Source organism: Artemia franciscana, chromosome 16, assembly GCF_032884065.1.
Source record: "Artemia franciscana chromosome 16, ASM3288406v1, whole genome shotgun sequence".
NCBI lineage: Eukaryota > Metazoa > Arthropoda > Branchiopoda > Anostraca > Artemiidae > Artemia > Artemia franciscana.
Genome location: NC_088878.1, coordinates 28,829,052 through 28,846,239, shown reverse-complemented (window position 1 = coordinate 28,846,239; position 17,188 = coordinate 28,829,052). Strand labels below are relative to the sequence as shown.

Sequence of the window (17,188 nt, the reverse complement as noted above, 5' to 3'; positions counted from 1 at the left end):
ATTAATGTTTAAGTTTACAATGACTGATGAAGATGCTCAAAGAGTCTATGCCAAAAAACTTGCTGCTGATAGTTCCTCGGCACGCTTTCTTTTCTGACTTTCTCTATCAGCAGCAAGTTTTTTGGCATAGACTCTTTGAGCATCTTCATCAGTCATTGTAAACTTAAAAATTAAATAGATTTCTACGTGAACATATGTCTTATATAACTTGAATGACGTCACCGTCAAAGCAAAAATGACGGCAACTAATTTCGTGACTTAATTTCAGAACTTAATTTCTGTGTTGACTGACGTCATGAAATTAGTTGTCGTCATTTTTGTTATGACGATGCTTAGTATATTGTAAAACACATTAATTTGGTTAATAATATACCATTTAAAACACCAAAATGAACATGCTGGAGTAGTCACTCGGTGATAGAGGGTGTCAGAACGGAGAATGAAGGTCCCAGGTTCAAATCCTGGTTAGGCTAAAAAAGGTAAAAATCTAAAAACTAAAAAAAAAACTGAAAAAACTAAAAAAGGCAAAAACTACAAAAAAAACTAAAAACTAATAAAAAAAAATTAAGAATAAAAATAAAAAAAATAAAAAAGATAAAAACTAAAAAAAAAGTAAAAAGAAAAAACGAAAAAAACTAAAAAAGCTAAAAAAAAAGGTAAAAACCAATAAAAAACTGAAAAGAAAAAAAGGAATAAAATTAAAACTAATGACGACCGGGACACCGGGACACAAGGAATATAAATGACGCCCGGGACACTCAAAGAGAAATCAGAGACTGGGACACCGGGACACAAATGACGACCGGGACACAGGGAATATAAATGACGACCGGGACACAGGGACATAACTACAAAGGGGACGCCGGGGTGCACAGGGGGATATATAAATGACGATGGCGACTCAGGGAATGGTCGATTAGCAATCACCATCAACAAAGCTCAAGGGCAATCATTAGAATCATGAGGTATAGATCTGAATACGGATTGTTTTCCCATTGACCATTATATGTTGCATTTTCAAGAGTCGGTAAACCTGACAATCTATTTATATGCACAGACAATGGGACAGCCAAGAATTTTGTATATTCGCCAGTTTTACGTAGTTAAAAATATATATATATATATATATATATATATATATATATATATATATATATATATATATATATATATATATATATATATATATATATATATATATATATATATATATCTATCTATATTCACAGGTGGGACATAGGGACACAACTACAATGGCGCGTAACTAATATGGCGCGTAACGACTTACGCGCGCGGGGGGGCTTGGGGGGGCGCGAAGCGCCCCCACCAACTAGGTGTTGGGGTGGCGCGTGTATTTTTTTTACGGGTCTTCTTTAAGGCATATGTTGCACTAATGAAAAATATTTTATGAATACAATATTTTTATACAATGAATGACGTCATTGCAATACTATCATCTATCTTGTCCACTCTTTAAATGCATATGAACATGACGTCAGTCACATGAACATTTTTTTATAATTAAGACTCTAAAGTATAGTCAGCCAAAGGGTGCACGTCCTCCCCATGACCCACCAAAATATTTCCATGTTCCACCAGTGGGGCCTGCCCCCCACGTTGGGAACATCGGGTCTAGAGCCTTATAAGAAGAAAAAAACTTCTGTATTGCATTAAACTATCCTATTTCAGACGCTCAACTTCAACTTAAAACCTGACCGAAGCTAAGAATTGAGAAATAATATGTTTTTAAAGCAGAAATTAGAAATTCTTCAAACCTATCCTAGTTTATACTTAAATATTCTGTGGTTGGCTAATAGTCACACAAAGCGGTCTTTATTCCTTTTAACTGATTATGACGTAGTGATCGCTGATTTATCAATCCCCCTTTGAGCAGTCTTAGTCGTGTGGTTAGAATGCTAGATTTGAAATCGTTTGTCTCTGAGGACATGGGTTTTCATCCTTGTGTTGCTGTTTATTTGGTTTGAACAGGGACTAGTGGTGTGACTTGTCTAAGCGCAGACAAAGTCAACCCAGCTCTAAATAGGTACCTAGAGAAATCTGAGGAAGATAAGACAGGAAAGGTGCATGAAAGCAGAGAATGACTGGCCCCAAACTGGCCCACGTTGCGTTCTTGACCGAAGGGCCATGAAACGGAATTCATAGGGATTGCAAAGTCTAATACCATAGATAACTTTGAAGACCACACTGCCTTTCCATGACGAAAGTAAAACAGTTCAAAATAGGGATGAAACATTTTTATTGACAGTGAACAGATATAAAAATTAGCTGGATATTTCGAACACATATACAGCGTTCATCATCAGCAATAAAACAGTGCTGCTGATGATGAACACTGTATATGTGTTCGAAATATCCAGTTAAATTTTATATCTGTTCACTGTCAATAAAAGGGTTTCATCCCTATTTTGAACTGTTTTACTTTCTAATACCATATTATTTACTTCTTTTTTATTGTTTAGACAGCATTAATTTCATATTGCTATCTAGCCACGGAAATAATGTTTTATACTTCTTCTAAAAAAAAGTTTTATTCTCATCACCCTTGGTGACAATTAATGTATCCAATAGTTGATAGATAATGAAGATCGCAGTTTTCATTTTTCAAACGGAGATATAATGTAAATCTCTCGTCACCCGGGCAATAAGTAACACGTAACCAAAGCAAAGGATTTCTAACATATTATATTTTTGATAAAATATAAAATCACTTGATGCTGAGTTTCCATGGTAAAGGTATATAAATTGTGTAAGCATGGAAATAGATTGGTTATCAATCTTAATATTAAAGATCCACGTTTAATTATATGGAAAATATTGGTAGCTGAGTTTGGACAATTTGGACAATTTTTATTACATTCTCATTTAATATTAGTACTGACGTAACATAATTATAGTATTCTCAAAAATATTATTATTCAGTAATATAGTTGTTAAAAACCTACATTTTGATTCTAAAATTTCCTTGACCTCAATAACAGGCATTTACTACGCATAAGAAAACCATGAATTTGTCAGATGTGATAATGTAAGTAAATACAAGGAATGTAAAAAATAAATTGCTATGTCCAAAATAAGGGAGCGTAAATCACATTTTTTCCTAAAATATTTTGTCTATAATAAGAAGCACGTTGACAAGAATGTTTTTGCGGGGGGGGGGAGAGTAAATTTGAAAAAAATATAAGAAAATTGTATGAGAAATACTTAAAGCAATGGGTACAACTGTAAAAAAGTTTTTTTTTAAGGTTGAGGCCAAAGACCTCTACTGTGTATATAACTGCCTAAGATTCCTAAAGTCGACCTTTATCCACTGATTGCGCTGACCTTGGCATATTTATTGAAGATGATGGACGGAAAATGATTCTGTACCTTTTGCATTTTGGTATATTTGATCTCTTATTAGACACTTTATTGTGTTCTCGCGTAATCCGATGTCGAAACTATGCTTAATTTATTAAGCATACTATTCAGCTTATTAACTAAGTGTTGAAACGATGTCGATGTCGTCAACGCTGTCGAAAGAATGCTTAATCTAATGTCGAAACATTGCTTTAAACTAAGTGCATTTACCGCCGCCCTCTTGCGAATCAAGATTGCAAGTGGCTAAATCCTTTTGAACCTTTTTGCTGCTCAACAGTTTTGGTGAAATTGAGAATTGCACAAACTTTAGTTTGCATGAAAAAAGAATTGGCAGTTTCAAAATTTCAATCATACAACTCCTGTATTATTTGAGAATATTTACATTTTGGACATTTTTCTATTGTTTATAAATTGAACACCCAAACTGTTTCTGATCTGTTTGTTAATTTCATTTGTAGTAGGGCCACAATAAGAAAGTGAAAAGTGAGTGAATTTCGATTAAGTAATCTCTGCGATTTTCGTCATTAAAAATTTTGTTTTCCCTACTCACATGTCTTTCAATATAAGTTAAAAAAACAAGCAATTTCAACTGAAAGTTAGGAATAACATTACAAATTAATAATTAGTACGTATTTGAGGGTACTGACGCCCCCTCATCAGTGCCTCGCTCTTTACGCTAAAGTTCGACTTTTGTACCAATTCTTAAGAATGACCCCTGAATCACAAAGGCCGTTTAATTACGACAAATAGCTTTTTCAAAAATACAAAAAATACTTTAGCGCGTAGAGTGAGGCATTGACGAGGGGTGATCCCCCTTGTATACGTAATGATTTCTGTTCATTTTATTTTTTATGTTACTCCTTACTTTCAATTGAAAATTTTTTTTTGTTTAATTTCTAATAGTTTTTTTTTAAATAATGCTGGGAAATCCGACTCCCCTCTATGGAAAATTCGCTTCCCTCATGAAAAATTCCTCTATGGAAAGATCTTATCACATAACTTAACCACTCCACTGACCTTCTACCCCCATCACCACCAGAACGTTTGTATGCTTACCAATAACCAAGGCTATATGTAAGCGATGGGCAAAGTTCATAACTTGCATCTCTTTCCCCGGGTCCTGGGGGGGGGGTAAGTCATTCTCTTAGACATAGTTATTAGATTTTTTGACTATGCTGAAAAAAATGTATATTTCCAATTTTTAATGGGGTGACTCTGGGGAAAAATGAGCGTGGGAAGGGATTTGCTGCCATCCCATATTCTTCGTCACTTAAAAAGAGCACTAGAACTTTTGATTTTTGATCGAATGAGCCCTTTATCGATCTTCTACGATCACTGGTTCGATATGATCACCCCTGGGAGAAAACAACAACAAATAAACACTCACCTGTAATCTTCTGGCAAAAAAAAGGATCTTTGTACATATAGGAGCTTGAAGCCTCTACAATAGGCTTCTCTGGTATGCTTAATCTGATAAAGTGATTTTCATTAGGATTACTTGATATTTTGGGATATTTCCCCCTTTTTCCAAAAACTGGTCAAATTTTCTCAGACTTGCAGGTTTTCATGGGTACCATTAAATTTGATGAATTTTACATATTTTGAATGAGCATCAAAATTCAATCCTTTTGATGTATCAAGACTCTTGATGTATCAAGATGTATACTTGATGTATACGTGATGTATACTTGATGTATCAAAGACTCTGTCAATCAAGATTCTTGATGTATCAAGATGTATACTTGATGTATACGTGATGTGTACTTGATGTATCAAGACTCTGTTTCTTAGAGTTTCGGTTACTATAGAGCCGCATTGCTCGTTACTTACAGTTCATTTGCACGAACTGTTTGATTAACCTCCAATTTAAAACGAAGTTCACTGCCAATATTTATTTTTGTGAGTCAATTTGACAAGTAATTGTTGATCAACAGATATTTGATCGACCGTCAAAACGCTTTACTGACGATAGAATCAATTTACAAAGTGAATGAAAACGGCTTGTCGATCAACAATTCCATCAGCATTCGGACAACAATCAAGATTCAACATTTTTTGCTAAACGACGAAAAAATGCCTTAAATTCATCCCTGATATTCTCACACCACTCATCATCGATGAATGGTACATTTTGAACTGTGCTAATGGGGGGATCTCGCAGACATAGAACTAATCTTAAACTGAATCGTTTTCTTTGGTTCAGCTTCTGATTCTTAACTAAATCAAAAAAAGAAGTTTTTTCAGCTGAAAGCCAGGAGCAAAATTAAAACTTAAAACAAATAGAAACTGTTACGTAAGCGAGGAGGGTATTCAAATCCTTCCTCCAATCTCTTCATACTAAAGTTTTCTAGTGCTTTTAATGAGACCAACCAAGTGAACAACTATAAACTCAACATTTTGTTTGCAATTAGAAGACACAGAAGGCTATGACACCTACTTTGGAAATTTGTTTTGCTTTTTGGTAACATTAAAGAAGGAAATTTACATCAAGACTTAGAATGAACTTTTTCAATGAACTCTCTCTCTGAAAGTAATCTAGTGAATAATCCGGAAGTTCATTATCTTGTGAATGACCCGAAAAGTTATTTATTTTTTGTATAAGTATGCTAGTTTCAGTTATATAATTTTAGTAATTCCACTGATGACGATCACTGCATATGTGATCGAAATATTTCGACTTTCGAGCCTATTTTTTTCACTGTCTAAACAAATGGGTTTATCCCCATTTGATAATTTATTTGTTAGTTTATAAGGAGGGAAGGCCCGCATAATTTGGAAAATAAGTTCTTTTTATTTTAAGTTTTAATGTCGCTCCTTACTTTCAGTTGACAAAATGTGCGTTTTAAAATTTAACTTTTGATTTTTTTAAAGAATGCTAGGAAATCCGGATCCAAGACCAAAAAATTCCCCCTCCCCACGGAAAAATCTCCTTGACAATTTATTCTAAGTGAATAGTTACTCGGGACAATTACGCTTAGCATCTCCACGCGTAAAATTAAGTTGGCAAAGAGAAAGTAATACAAATAAAAACAAATTTCGTGTAGGAGTTATTGTCTATTCCCCCAGTGTAAAGTTTCCTTTCAAAAGTTCACACCCCATGGAAAATTTACCCCGTGGGAAATCCTCCATCAGGAAATTCAACCTCCCCCATCAACGCGAAAAATATATGCATACATCCCAATAACAAATACTGTCCGCAAACGATGGGCAGACTTTATAACTTAAAGAACTTACCACATGATCTGTGGGGGGTCATTTTGTACCCAAAGACGTAGTTATTCGGCCTATCCTATCGGTCTAAGCTAGTTCAGTACTGAACTAGCTTTCATGGTGTCAACATCTAAACTAATCGGATTATTTTTCATTTTCACATACCTGATAGTTTGAGGTATGAATTTTAATCCCACTTGCTAGATCTTGCAGTATTTGGCAAAATACCAGTTTTAATTAAAACTTGTGTGACGGTTTATCCAGGTGTCTACAACTATTGATTTCATATATTTGATATTCTGTGCACTTAAATTGAATGTAAGGAGAGAGGGTATAGAAGGAGAGGAAAGAAAAGAGCCAGGTTAATTTTTGGAAGCATTTGGTCAGTGTAAAATGAAAACAAATTAATTTTGAATCCTGTTTTGAACTTTTTAAGCCGATCTCTAGCTGATGGAGTAAGGCAGGAGTTAATCCAAAAGGCAGCTGTCGCTTATTTTGATCGCGATACCATCATCCAAGCAAAGAAAGTTCTTTATGCCGAACTAAGTGTTACAACCCGAATGGTGACTCTTTCTAAAGATGAAGATACTATTCTTAACATGTGTAAAACTTTAGTTGCTGCTGCCAAGCAAAACTTAAAAATCCCAAATTTGTTATTCTTAGTCCATGTGAAGTCCCAACTATAGGAGAGGCCGTAAATGCCACAGTTGTATCCAAGCCCAATGAGATTACGCGTAAATTGGACATCGCTCTGGCAAACATATCTCACCCTTCAAGTAGCCTCTCTGACCAGTCACTGGTCTTGCCCCAAAGTCATGACTCAATGCCTAAACCCTCGTATACTGTAATACTAAAAAACCCTCTAAAAGATCTAAAAGCCCAACGGAGTGCCAAGCATTTATAGACAGTCTTTGTCCTAGCCCTGGCAGCGATGTATCTGAGCTACACCGTGGCATGAATGAATGGAAACTTGTCGCCTCGTCTAAAGAAACCGCTAGTCTAATTGTTGAAAAGGCAAAGCGTTCTGACCCCACTCTAAATGCTACACTTAAGGAGCCTGCTTTTGTTGCTGTTATTAAACAAGTACCAGACGAACTTGTCGACTCGTCACTGAAGGAATTAATCCCAAAATGCATCAAAACAGCTAAGTGTGGTGCGTCACGCACATTCAAAGTGTATTTCAAATCAAGAAAAGACTTAGATCAGTTCCTTCAAGAATCAGTGAAAGTCGGCTATGAGCGGCTTGCCACCCAGGAGTTTGTGTTTTTGCCTCGTCGATGCTTTAACTGGCATATGACTAGCGACCTCGCAGCAAGCTGCACAAAAAATACCCTGTGCTCAAAATACGGAGCTAGTGACCATAAGTGTAAATCTGAATCCCCGTGTAAGAACAGTCCTTTTTGTGTTAGTTGTAAAGCTCCAGGCCATACGTGCTACAGCATTAACTGCCCTAAAATTCGTAAGACCGTGAGCCAATGACTCCTGTGATAAATTTCATATCTTGGCATATACATTGTTCTTTCGCGATTAAATTCAGTTTCTTGGTTTTTCCTTGTTTCTTTTTCCTTCTCTTTCCCTGCTTTTTCTTAATTACCCTTACCTCGATTATACTATTTTTAATTTTTTTTTAATTTTTTTCCTTATATTTTTTCCTTATACCTTTGGTCTGGAAGGTTTGGCCATGGAGCGGAACTGTCATCCACCATGAGTAAATCGATGATTTCTATTGATGACCAGGTTGATATCAACTCTTTGGGGGAACGTTTAATTGATTTATAAAATAATCCTTTAGATATTGAAAATATAATTAATAATTCAATTAGAAGTAGAAATCTCAAAAATAATGATTCTAATTTGGCTAATAAAAGTAAGTATGTTTCGCATTTAAATGGTTCTGCCTCCTCTAAAGGTGATGATGTCTTCTCTGTGCTTCATCTTAACATTCAGGGACTTTGCTCGTCTTTTGATGATCTGAACGGATCGTCAGTTGTGGAACTCCTGATGTTATAGGATTCTGTGAAACTTTCCTAGATTCAAAAAAGGATGTCCTTTCAGATATTCCGGAATATAGGATGAAGAGGCTGAATAGGGAACAGATGGCGAGAGGCGACCTTGTCCTTTATATTGCTGATCGTCTTACATATAATGTCCAAAGTGATTTGAGCAGGAATGAGGAAGGAATCTTTGAATCCCTTTTTATTGAGAATAAATCAATGCGTAAGTATTTAGCTGTTGGTTTAGTTTATAGGTCCCCCAGTGGGTCTATTCCTTCGTTTTTGAAAATTCTGGAAGAAGTTTTGGACTCAGTCCAAAAACATCCCAATGAACTAATCCTTATGGGTGATTTTAATCTCAACCTGCTGGATCAAAATTTTGCTTCAGCTATTGATTTTTTGTCGATGATGCTCTCTTTGGGAACTCTACCTTCAGTTTGTATACCAACCCGAGTTACTGACACGCATGCGTTTCTTATCGATAATATTTTTTCGTCCTTAGATGTCTTAGATAATTTGGTGCTGGTTAGTGATATTTCTGATCGTTTTCCCGCTATTTCCCAATATAAGAGTGACGATCAAGCACAGCGTATAGCATTACCATCTAATCTCCCATTTTTCCGTTATGGTGATACTGAGCTGAGTCTACTTAATTCTCATCTGGCTGATCTACCATGGTACAGTTTGGTTTCTGATTCAGATTCTAACCGCTCTTTTGATTCCTTTTATGATTTAGTAAAAGATTGAATCCTGGAAATTTGCAATCAGGGTCCAGCGCCCCATACTTCGAAAAGAATAGCACCACTGAATCCATGGATGAGTTCAGGTCTCCATAAAATCCGGAAAAGGAAAAATTATTTGTGGAAGCTTTACAAAGCTTCATCATCTGTAGCTCATTACGAACATTTCAAGACCTATAGGAGTATTTTTAATTCTCTCTGTCGGAAGGCAAAGTCTCGGTATTATCATAGGAAATTTTCTGAATATGGGAAGGATGTTAGAAAGACATGGTATTTAATTAATTCATTTCTTAGACCAACTCCTCCTCTGCCTTCTGTTCCTTCAATGATGATACTCGATGGTAAAACTGTTCAAGGAGATGCAGATGTTCAGCTAGAGCTTACTTTTTATTTTGCTAATATAGGGAAGGCAACTGCTTCAATTGCTAGCTCTACAACTTCTCGTTGCGATTTCGGAGCCTTTCTTGGACCCTCATGTTTAAAGTCGATGGTCTTGAATTCTGTTACTGGATTTGAGGTAGCTCGTATCGTGGAAGCTCTTAAAGGATCATCCTCTTCAGGACAAGACAAAATTCCTACAAGGGTTAGCCGTGCCATTCTGCCAGCTATTCTGTCACCATTGACTAAGCTTGTCAATCTGTCATTCGAAAAATGAATTTTCCTTGAATCTCTCAAGCGAGCTAAGGTTATAGTGCTGTATAAAGGTGGTTCTCGGAGTGATCCTGCTAATTATAGGCCAGTCTCTCCCCTATCTATTTTCAGCAAAATTTTTGAGAAGGCTATGCTATACAGGCTTCTTAGTTTTCTGAATGCAAAAGAATTTTTGCATGATTTCCAGTTTGGATTCCGAGCGAGTCCAGTTTGGATTCCGAGCTATGTTCAGGTATGCTCTATTGTTCTATTGTTCTTTTTTTGTAATTGTTGCTTATATTGTATACCACTTATATTGTTTATATTGTAGTTGTTATTTGTATTTTTTTTTGTACCTCCCCTTGTATCCCTGGCCATGGAGCCTTTCGAGGGGGAATAAGTGTATTGTAATTCCATTTTGAACTGTATTTTGTATTGTATTGTATTGAATAATAATAAAAATAATAATAATAAAAAAATATTGACTATGCTAAACAAAATGGCTATCTTTTTTTGAGATATGAGATATACATTTATTAAGAAAAGAAAACAAACATTGTTCGCCATTCGCCTGCCAAGAAATGCAATAAGCTTTTAAGGGCAAGCGAGGTTATCACCCTCAGCTAATTAAAAACACATTCATATCACGCTACTCAATACAAAAGAAACTCAACTGATGAAGGAAGAAAGGATAAAAAGAGAAAGAGGAAAAAGACAAGAAGAAGACAGAGAAAAAAAATTAACAGAAACAAATTAACAGCCAGTAAATCAGGGAAAGCCTTGAATAGAATGACAACCTGGAACGGGGCTTACATCAAAATTATTCACGAGATAAAAGAAACTTCTTTACCCGTGACTTGAAAGCTGGAAGATTAGGCACATTTTTCACACCCTTAGGCAAAATATTTCTAACATGGGGACCATAATGGCGAATCACAAAAGATGCCCGAGTAGTACTCCTAAACTCATGAGTTAAGTTATCGGCTTTTCTTGTATTATGATCATGATGGTCCCTATTAAAAGTAAAAATATTTTCAAAAGCAGGGGTGAGCAGGCGATTCAAATATTTATACGAGAAGATTGAAACTTGGTAATCACGAATTTGGGATACATCCATTAACTTATTCTTTTTGAAATGCTCATGAGCAGGAACATCATCAGAATCATAAAATTCCGATAATAATTTTACAGCTCTATTCTGAAGTTTTTGTACCCTTTTGAAACATGTTACAAAATTACTTGCCCATATAGAGCATCCATAGCTAATATATGGACAAAATATAGAAAAATAAATCATTTTTAGAATCTTTTTTGGGACTAGATTTTTAATTCTTCGCATCACTCCAAGACCTCTGCTTAATTTTTTCAGCTATAGCATTTTAATGGTTTTTCCACGACAGGTTTTCATCAATTAAAAACCCCAAATATTTTGTTGTTGCTACTCTTTTTATCACATTTCCTCGAACCATGATTTGATCATTGCCAACACTTGACAAAAGTCTAGCGAATATCATGAAAAAAGTTTTAGAAAAGTTTCGGGTTAACAAATTTTGTTGAGAAAATGTTAGAAATTCAGAGACAGCATTATGAATTGAATTATACAAAACATCAAGCGAAGGCGCAGCTAGAAAGAGCAAAGAGTCATCTGCAAATAGGATGACATTAGCCTCCGACAGGTAATGCTTCGTTCGATCAATAAAATGATGAAAAGGAGGGGTCCCAGGATTGACCCTTGTCGGACCCCGCACTCTATTTTCTTTTTTGAAGATAAAAATGATCCATTCTGTACTATCTGATACCAGTCGTGTAGATATGATGAAAACCACTCAAGGCTTGAGCCCCTCACCCCAATCGAGGCAAGAACTTGAATAAGCCCTGGGTGGTCCACCGTATCGAACGCTTTTCTCATATCAAAAAACACAGCTGCAGGTATAAGACCAGCTTCAAATGAATCATTAATCCAATCAACCAATTTCAGAACTGCCATATCTGTAGATAGCCCTTTTCTGAACCCAAATTGGTTTTCCATTAGAATTTAATTCTTTTCAATATAATAACTTAACTGGGCATGTACAGCTTCCTCATATAACTTAGAGAAAAATGGAAGAATAGATATAGGTCTTCGATTCGATGGGTCATCTTTTTCCCTCCTTTATTAAGAGGAACCACTCTTGCAATATTTAGTGCTTGCGGGAAGACTCCATGATCCAGAGAAAGGTTGATGAGGTGCGTCAAGACAGGTAAGACACTCGTTTTTGCGGCTTTTATGAGTTTTAGCGAAAACTCATCCATCCCACTAGAACTCGATTTCATCGTAGCCAGAAATTGTGCCACTTCCCGTTCCAAACATCTTGTAAATTCAAAGGAATTCTCACTTGCAGGCTGTCTTTCAATAACAGATTCAAAACTCACAGATGTGTGTAAGCTAGCCCGCGCTTGATCGCAAAGTCGTTTTCCTTCATTTGCAAAATAATCACACAGAAATTCAGCTATGTGTTGAGAATCAGTATGACGACCTTCCGTCGTCTCCATGGCTCTCACCTCCTCCCTACTGTGAAAATTACCCAAACGTTTATTTATTGTTTTCCATGTATTTTTCATATTCCCTTGATTTTCATGAAATTCATTTTGGAAATGAAGTTTCTGAGCTTTCCGTTTTACTGAATTTAAAATATTCCGAAACTTTTTGAATTTTATAAAATTATCATTTGAACGATCCTTTAAATAATTCACATAAAGTTGGTTTTTCTACTTTATTGAAACTAGAATGGCTTTTGTTATCCATGGTTTCTTAGAAAAATTTCTATTAGGGTTGATTCTCCTTAAAGGACATGTTTCATTCATTACATTAGTCAGTATCTCACTGAAGAGATCATATGCTGCATTTGGACACTTTTCCTCTATTACACGCGAAAAATTCGTTTCATCCATCTTATTTGCAAAACTGTTTAGGTTTTTACTTTTCATTTCACGGTAAAACGATGCCCTTGCACACCGTTTATTTTCCTTTGACTGATTCAGCTTTATTTTACTTATTAAAACAAGGTGATCCGACCCGTCGGACACAATCACATCTGCTTGGGATCTTTCAAGTAATTAAATAAAAAAAAAACTAATTTTTTTAGCTATAAGTACGGAGCGACATTAAAGCTTAGAACGAACAGATTTTACTCCGTATATGAAATGGGTTGTCCCCTCCGCAATCCGTCACTCTTTACGCTAAAGTTTTTAATTGTTTTAAAAAGTAGAATTGTGGCAAAGAGTCAAACTTTAGCGTAAAGAGCGAGGGATTGCGGAGGGGACAACCCATTTCATATACGGAGTAATTTCTGTTCGTTTTAAGTTTTAATGTCGATCCTTACTTTCAGCTAAAAAAATTAGTTTTTTTTATTTAATTTCTGAACGTTTTTGAATTAATGCATGTTTGGTTTTGACTCTCCGCAAATAAATTATTAAAATGAAATTTGTATATTAATTCTTTTTTTGGCTAAATGGCTTTCTCTTAGTTTTGATCAGACGATTTTGAGAAATAAGGGGTGGAGAAGGAGGTCTAGTTGCCATCCAATTTTTCGGGTACTTAAAAAGGCAACTAGAATTTTTAATTTTTAACGAACGTTTTAATTAGTAAAAAATATACGTAACTTAAGAATTAACTTACGTAACAAACTTTCATAATCTTATATTTTTATTATGTATACGAGGGGGTTTGTACCCTCGTTAATACCTCGCTTTTTACACTAAATCTTAAGTTTTGTCCCAATTCTGTAGGAATGACCCCTGAATCAGAAAGGCCGTAGAATAAATAGTTGAAATTACTTAAAAATACTTTAGCATAAAGAGCGAGGTATATATATCCTCCTAAATATCTTGCTCTTTATGCTAAAGTATTTTTAGAACCCCTCATATGAATAATAATCTCTGTTCGTTTTAAGTTTCAATGCTACTCCTTCCTTTCATTTGAAAAAACCGTTTTCATGTTTATTTTTGATTGTTTTCTTATAGTAATGCTAGAAAATCCTGCGCCCTTTTCATTGAATTTTTCTTCCCCCATGACAGATTCCTCCAAGGAAAGATCCTCCAACATAGCCCCCTCCCCTCAGCCCCACCCCCAAACAAAATAAAATCCCCCTGAAAGTGTCTGTACACTTCCCAATAACCATTACTATATGTAAACACTGGTCAAGGTTTGTAACTTGCAGCCCCTCCCCCAGGGATTGTGGAGGAGTAAGTCATCCCCAAGGACATAGTTATTATGGCTTTCGACTATGCTGAACAAAATGGCTATCTCAAAATTTTGACCCGTTGACTTTGGGAAAAAATGAGCGTGGGAGGGGGCCTAGATGCCCTCCAATTTTTTGGTCACTTAAAAAGGGCACTAGAACTTTTCATTTCCGTTGGAATGAGTCCTCTTGCGACAAACTATTACCACTTGGTCGATACGATGACCCCTGGGAAAAAAAAAACAAAAAACAAACAAACAAATAAACACGCACCCGTGATTTGTCTTCTGGCAAAAAATACAAAATTCCACATTTTTGTAGATAGGAGCTTGAAACTTCTACAGTAGGGTTCTCTGACACGCTGAATTTGATGGTGTCATTTTCGTTAAGATTCTACGACTTTAGGGGGTGTCTCCCCTTATTTTCTTAAATAAGGCAAATTTTCTCAGGCTCGTAACTTTTGGGTAAGACTAAACTTGATGAAACTTATATATTTAAAATCAGCATTAAAATGCGATTCTTTTGATGTAGCTATTGATATCAAAATTTAATTTTCTAAAATTTTGGTTACTGTTGAGCCGGGTTGCTCCTTACTACAGTTCGTTACCACGAACTGTTTGATCCATCATTAACGAAGAAATTATCAATTAAGGTGGCCGAAAGATGCGAAATCTGAGTTGGAATAGTTACAAGAGGAAAACTATCATGTGACACCATCATATTAACAAAATCTGAGCTATTCAAAATCTGAGTAAATCAATATTAAAATCTCCCATCATAAATTTATTTTTATTTTCATTGTTAATTTTGTCTAATAACAATTCAAATTCATCAATAAAAAAAAAACTAATATCACATGACGGATTTTTGTAAATTAGCCCCAAAATCAAATTTTTTTTCCCTTTCATTTTTTATTTCGATGAAAAGTTTTTGGATCCTACCTTCCAGCCACAGGGAGAGGTCATTCCTAACCCAATATTGGGTACCTTCATTTATCAAAATATATAGACCGCCCCGCTCCATGGTTGTCCATTCTCTTCGCTCGCAAACATATCCCGCAAAAGAAAAATCCCAGGGCAGTGACTTGCTAGAAACAAATGTCTCACATAGGCCTACAATGTACGGTTTCTTATCTAGTAAACTTAAAATCTCACATAAAGGAGAATATGCCGTTCTTAGACCTTGACAATTCCAGAACACGATCGCTCTTTCATCTGCACTCACAGGTTTTGAATACTCATAAAAATTATTCGGATTCACATAATTACTTGGGCGACAATTCAACGAAAAATTATCGATGCATTCATCATCCCCCGCAAGTGTGTCACGAGCTTGGCTTCCAAGAATAAACCGGTTTTGTTCAAATTCATTCAAAGCGTCATCATATCTGTTCACGCTCATTTAAGGTGACTATTTAATACGAAAAAAAAAGTCTGATAGGCAGAAAGAAGAAGGAAAAAGAAAGAGATAAACATGAAAGAAAATGACATTTTGGCTATAAAATGCAAAGAGGAAAACAAACATACAAGTAGTGCAACAACATAATTTCATAATTTGATTGGACAGCTTAGGGGAAAAATGGGCGTGGGAGGGGGCCTAGTTGAACTCCAGTCTTTTAGGTCACAAATTAATGAAACCAGAAACCAAATTTCTCTTCCTAATGAGCACTCTCATGATATTCTAGGACCGTTGGGTCTATACGATCACCCAAAAAGTATAAATATAAAAATGGTGTTTTCAAACTTTTTCGAAAATCAGGAAAAATATTTTCAGGCTTGCAGTCTTTGATGGGAAACACTAAACTAAATGAATCTTGTATATTTAGAATCAACATAACAAGCTGATTAAGCATCTCAATTTTGTTCCAAGAACGGGTTATTACTCTTGAGAGTAGTCTCTTTGACTACTCCCCATTTTTGAGGGGGAGGGGAGAAAGTGAATTTGAGAATTGCGAAAAGGGCTGAGTGTACGAGAAGTATTTTGAACTATTTGTAAAATTGTACATAATTTTTGATTTGGGGATTGAGCCCTTAGGTCTTCCGTGTGTGCTTGTCCAGCTAAGAGTCCGTTTTTGGACCTTTAATGCCAGGGGGGCAAGGCTATTACGGAGAGGGAATGACCCTGTATATCTTTTTTAGCAAGAGCCACATTTGAAGTAGTTCATTAAAGCAGTATGTGTAAACAATTTTGTTCTTGTTTTTAGGCTTATCACTGGCAGATCCAGGGAACTCTGGAGACTCCTCCTCTAAGATTTTTTCTGACACCCTCATTTTTTTTTTTTTTTTTTTTCTTTATTTTCAAAATAAATTTGTCAAATTGGTCAAATGATTGGCACCATTGTGACATTACCTCCCCCCAGGTTTTGTTTATTGGCACCCTTGTCACACTGCCCCCCTCCCCAAGATTTTACTCTAGATCCGCCCCTGAGGCTTATAACTGACGCGGAGAATGTTTACAAAATGATTCTGCACTTTGGTTTAGATGAAATTAGATAAGTGATGGTCTTGCTGTGCTATATTGTTTCACTGAACTTCTGACCAGATGATACTTGCTCATTCATGAGCGATAGCTTTTTTTACTTGTTAAATATTTAGTTTTCTGTTTATTAAATTAAATTTTCCCCTTTTTCATAATTTCCGCTCAATAGGGATCTGGTTGCAAACTATGAATATTCGATATTTATTTGAATCGTTTTCCCTTTCTTAAAATAATAAAAATCATTTTTTTTTTATTTTCAGGGAATTATTTCATTATACAATTTTCATTTATCTGTCTAATTTTAGGCTATTTCTTTTAAAGAATTCTTTTTTTTATGAAGTTTCTTTCAGGCGTTTTCCTGGGAAACGAGTATTTTCCATAATCAATTCCTGACAAAATAATTATTCAAAAGAACTATTTCTCAGACTGTATTTCTTAGAAAATTAATTATTTCAGTTCCTTTCTCAAAATTGGAGTGTCAAAATTGTGTCAAATATAGAGTATGAAGGACGAGCTGTGTCTTGACATTGTTAAAAAT

At 35.4% G+C, this 17,188-nt stretch overlaps 1 long non-coding RNA gene across 1 annotated transcript in view; it reads right to left on the bottom strand.

Moving 5' to 3' along the window:
* The window catches only part of LOC136037315 (uncharacterized), a 70,565-nt gene extending 63,815 nt beyond the window's left edge, over positions 1 to 6,750 (bottom strand). Inside the window, exon 1 of the long non-coding RNA XR_010619911.1 lies at positions 6,613 to 6,750. This is a non-coding gene — a long non-coding RNA (uncharacterized LOC136037315). The remainder of the gene's footprint in view (positions 1 to 6,612) is intronic.
* Positions 6,751 to 17,188: the final 10,438 nt, after the last annotated feature.